Below are 4,637 nucleotides of genomic sequence, written 5' to 3' on the forward strand. Positions count from 1 at the left end.
CGACGCTGTCTCTCGCTCTCCCCAGGCCGCCGCGCCACCGCGTCCACGGCGCGGCCCCAGCGAGGATGAGCTCCACCCAGCGGCTCGCTCCAGGAGGGGGGAGCAACGGAGCGCTCCCCGAGTCTGCATTTAGGGGGATGAAGGCCCTGCACGGCGACCACGACAACGATGACAACCGCGACAACGACGACGTCTGCTGGGCTGCAGGGAAGGGATCAAGGCCCGCCTAGGGAAACGCTTCCCTCGCCAAACCCCTGACCGCCTTCCCTCCGGGCACCGGCAGGATGCCGCCGCCACCGCTGCCGCCGCCGCCCGCTGCAGGCAACGGGCCTGCGAGGCGACCCCAGCCACGCAACCGGGGTGGCCCCTGGACGGCGATTGATCGTCAAGCGACGCCCAGAAAGGCGTAGCCCCTGGAGGAACCCAGGGCTGCAAGTGCGTTCAAAGTGTCGATGATCAGTGTGTCCTGCAATTCACATTAATTCTCGCAGCTAGCTGCGTTCTTCATTGACGCAAGAGCTGAGTGATCCACCGCTAAGAGTTGTCTGCCTTTCGGGCACTGCTCACGCTGAGTGGCCCCTTTTTGTTACTCTGGCGCTGAGGACGCTCGGGCGCGCCCCTGGCTTCGACCGTACGAGCACACAGAAAATGGAAGGGGAGGGAAAAAAAAACCACTGGAACAACCCACTCTCTGAAGGCCAGCCAAGAGGCGTGGGAGCCCGCGCCCCTGACCGCCTTCCCCCGCAAGGGGTGATGCCGACCTCACAAATGCCGTCCTTCGGAGGTGGCCCAGGCGCCCGGGCTTGGCCCGGCCTCCACGCGGAGGGCCAGGCGGCATGCACCAGAATGCAGGGGACATGGCAGCCCGCCGGCTTCTCTCTTTCACGGGACAACACGCACAAAACACACGGCACACGGCTGGGGGCGGGCAGCCATAGGCCCCTGCACCACGCCGGCTCTCCCTCGGCCCCAACACCGCGGGCCTCGCGGAGCGCCATTGCGCTGCTGCCCGGCCAGCTTTTCTCTTCCCCACTTCATGGCCTTTCCCCCGGGCTCGAGAGGGGCACGCGACAACGACCGGCCCCTGCCGGCACGCCTCCCGTGGGACCGCTCCCCCACCGGGCAGGCGAGCGACCGGCGGTCGCGCTCCGCCGCTGGCCCAGAGGCGGACGCCACCGAGACCCGAGCCAGCATTGCCAGCGCCCGAGGCCTGCTGGACGGCAGAACCGGCCGCCGCCGGGGCCGCACTCCTGGGACCTCCGCCGCCGCGTCGCACCGCTGGGGCCCCTTGCCCCGGGCACGCAACGGCGGAAGGCGGTACGGCGCTGAGCCGGGGGGCAATGCCCGCTCTCCTCGTTTGCACGCGGAGACCGGGCGGGGAGAAGCGCCCCTGCGGCCACCCTGCATGCCTTCCTGTGGCCCACACACGGCTGGGAAGGGGGCTGGAGGACTCAACAAGCGGGGCCTGGGACGGGACCGCCGACGGCGGGTGCCGTCCGGCCGACCGTCCCCACAGGGAGGGACACCCGTTGAGCGGCACCGCCACTGCTTGGCACAGGGTCGCCCGCGCTCGCGGGCCTCTGCCGCCGGAGGGCCCGCCGAGTGCTTGCTCCCCACCAGCAGGGGGGCAGTCGAGCCAGGGGACGGCTGGTGGACGACGGCCCCAGGGCTGCGCGTTTGAGGAGAAAAGGCCGTCGAGGGGAGGAGAGGCGCCAGACGTGCCAGACGCGCCAGACGTGGCGCCACACGCGCGAGAGACCACGGCGGCGGTCTGAGGAGAGAGAGCGCGGGGGGGCCCCGGCGGGCGTGGGGGATGCGGCTTGACCACCAAGAACACCTCGGGGGCACACGCGCATGCGCGCCATGAAGCGCGGCCTGGAACACCCGGAGGCCTCAGCCCTTGGAGTTTTTCTGCCCCACGCGAGAGGGGGGCCGCTCGGCCCGAGAGCAGGGAACTCTGCCGGCCGGCAAAGGCCCCGCTCCCCAGTGCGGGTAGGGCTGGAGGAGCCGCCTCCTCCGAGCACCGAAGGCGTCCCCGCCATCCGGCTCCCTAGCCCTTTCCACCTCAGCTGCCGACAGGTGCCACAGCTGGCTGGCCGGCCATTGCTGGACGGGCAAAGCAGCGAGGGAAGGGACGGGCGTGCCTCTGGGAGGGGCCGTGCCGATCACCCCTCCCTCCCGGCACCTGGGCAGCTTTCTTGCGTGCACGCCGAGGAGACCTGAGCTCAGGAGGACTCGGGCCGCGCCAGGGCGCCCACAGGCAGCACGCAGGCGACCGGCGTTCGGCGGCGCCGGCCACAGTGGCGAGAGGCTCGGGGGCCCGTGGCCGCACGCCCGCTCTCTGGCGGGGACGGACCGGCAGCAGACCGGCACAAGGCTGGGTTGGGGGGGCATGGTGTGGGGGGCGGGGGGGGACACCCGTTGTAGCGCGGGGTGAGCCCCACCCGAGCACACGGTGGCGGGCGCGCGTGGCGTGCCTCGCCACACCGAGCGGCTTTTGCCCCCTCTCCCCCTTCCGACGCCCCGTGCCCGGCGGTGCCGCGTGCCTCCGGTCCCTCTCTCTCACTAGGGCTGCAGTGCGCGGCGAAGGGCGTGTGGCCCCCGGAGAGAAGCTGGGCCGGCAGCTAGGGGCCGAGCATGCGAAAGGAGCGGGCGTGTGAGTGACGCCACGCATGCACCGCCGGCCGGCCGGCCCGGCACGACACGGCAGGTGCCAAGCCCCACCGGTAATGATCCTTCCGCAGGTTCACCTATGGAAACCTTGATACGACTTTTACTTCCTCTAGATAGTCAAGTTTGACCGTCTTCTCGACACTCCAGCAGGGCGGTGGCCGACCCCGCCGGGGCCGATCCGAGGACCTCACTAAAACCATCCAATCGCTAGTAGCGACGGGCGGTGTGTACAAAGGGCAGGGACTTAACATGAGCTAATGACCTGCACTTACAGGGAATTCCTCGTTCACGGGGAAGAATTGCAATCCCCGATCCCCATCACCAATGGGCTTCAACGGGTTACCCGCGCCTGCCAGCAGAGGGTAGGCACAAGCTGAGCCAGTCAGTGTAGCGCGCGTGAGGCCCAAGACATCTAAGGGCATCACAGACCTGTTATTGCTCAATCTTGGGTGGCTGAACGCCACTTGTCCCTCTAAGAAGTTGGACACCGACCGCTCGGGGGTTGCGTAACTAGTTAGCATGCCAGAGTCTCGTTCCTTATCAGAATTAACCAGACAAATCGCTCCACCAACTAAGAACGGCCATGCACCACCACCCACAGAATCGAGAAAGAGCTCTCAATCTGTCAATCCTGTCTGTGTCTGGGCTGGGTGAGGTTTCCCGTGTTGAGTCAAATTAAGCCGCAGGCTCCACTCCTGGTGGTGCACTTCCGTCAATTCCTTTAAGTTTCAGATTTGCAACCATACTTCCACTGGAACCCAAAGACTTGGGTTTCCAGGGAGCTGCCCGGTGGGTCACAGGAATAACACTGCCGGATCGCCAGTGGGCATCGTTTATGGTTGGAACTACGACGGTATCTGATCATCTTCGAACCTCTGACTTCTGTTCTTGATTAATGAAAACATTCTTGGCAAATGCTTTCGCTCTAGGCCGTCTTGCGCCAGACCAAGAATTTCACCTCTAGCGGCACAATACGAATGCCCCCAGCCATCCCTCTTAATCATGGCCCCGTTTCCAAAAACCATCAAAATAGAACCGGAGTCCTATACCATTATTCCTAGCTGCAGTATGCCAGCGGCCGGCCTGCTTTGAACACTCCAATTTTCTCAAAGTAAATGCTTCGGGCCCCGTGGGACACTCAGCTAAGAGCATCGAGGGGGCACCGAGAGGCAGGGGCTGGGACAGGTGGTGGTTCGCCTCGCGGCGGACCGCCAGCTCGATCCCAAGATCCAACTACAAGCTTTTTAACTGCAGCAACTTTAAGATACGCTATTGGAGCTGGAATTACCGCGGCTGCTGGCACCAGACTTGCCCTCCAATGGATCCTCACTCAAGGATTTAAAGTGCGCTCATTCCAATTACAGGGCCTCAAAAGAGTCCTGTATTGTTATTTTTCGTCACTACCTCCCGGGGTCGGGAGTGGGTAATTTGCGCGCCTGCTGCCTTCCTTGGATGTGGTAGCCATTTCTCAGGCTCCCTCTCCAGAATCGAACCCTGATTCCCCGTCACCCGTGGTCACCATAGTAGGCACAGACAGTACCATCGAAAGTTGATAGGGCAGACATTCGAATGGGTCATCGCCACCGCGGGGGCCTGCGATCGGCTCAAGGTTATCTAGAGTCACCAAAGCTGCCGGGCGGGCCCAGGTTGGTTTTGGTCTGATAAATGCACACATCCCCGGAGTTCGGCGCTCGTCGGCATGTATTAGCTCTAGAATTACCACAGTTATCCAAGGAGCGGGAGAGGAGCGCCCAAAGGAACCATAACTGATTTAATGAGCCATTCGAAGTTTCACTATACCGCCTGTGTGTACTTAGACATGCATGGCTTAAGCTTTGAGACAAGCATATGCTTCTGGCAGGATCAACCAGGTAGCTTCCATCCATGGTGGCGCCATGCCACGGTGTGCGAGCGCCTGGACGGAGCGCCTGGACGTGCCCGGCCCGCCGGCAAACCCGCCCTGT

At 64.2% G+C, this 4,637-nt stretch overlaps 1 non-coding gene across 1 annotated transcript; it reads right to left on the minus strand.

Moving 5' to 3' along the window:
* Window positions 1-390: 390 nt before the first annotated feature.
* LOC139603560 (5.8S ribosomal RNA) lies at window positions 391-543 on the minus strand. The gene has a single exon (XR_011683717.1). It is a non-coding gene; the product is annotated as a 5.8S ribosomal RNA (ribosomal RNA).
* Between the last annotated feature and the right edge of the window lie 4,094 nt (window positions 544-4,637).

The sequence above is a fragment of the Agelaius tricolor genome, unplaced genomic scaffold (assembly GCF_023055355.1).
Source record: "Agelaius tricolor isolate 1412-34295 unplaced genomic scaffold, bAgeTri1.0.p SCAF_39, whole genome shotgun sequence".
Lineage (NCBI taxonomy): Eukaryota > Metazoa > Chordata > Aves > Passeriformes > Icteridae > Agelaius > Agelaius tricolor.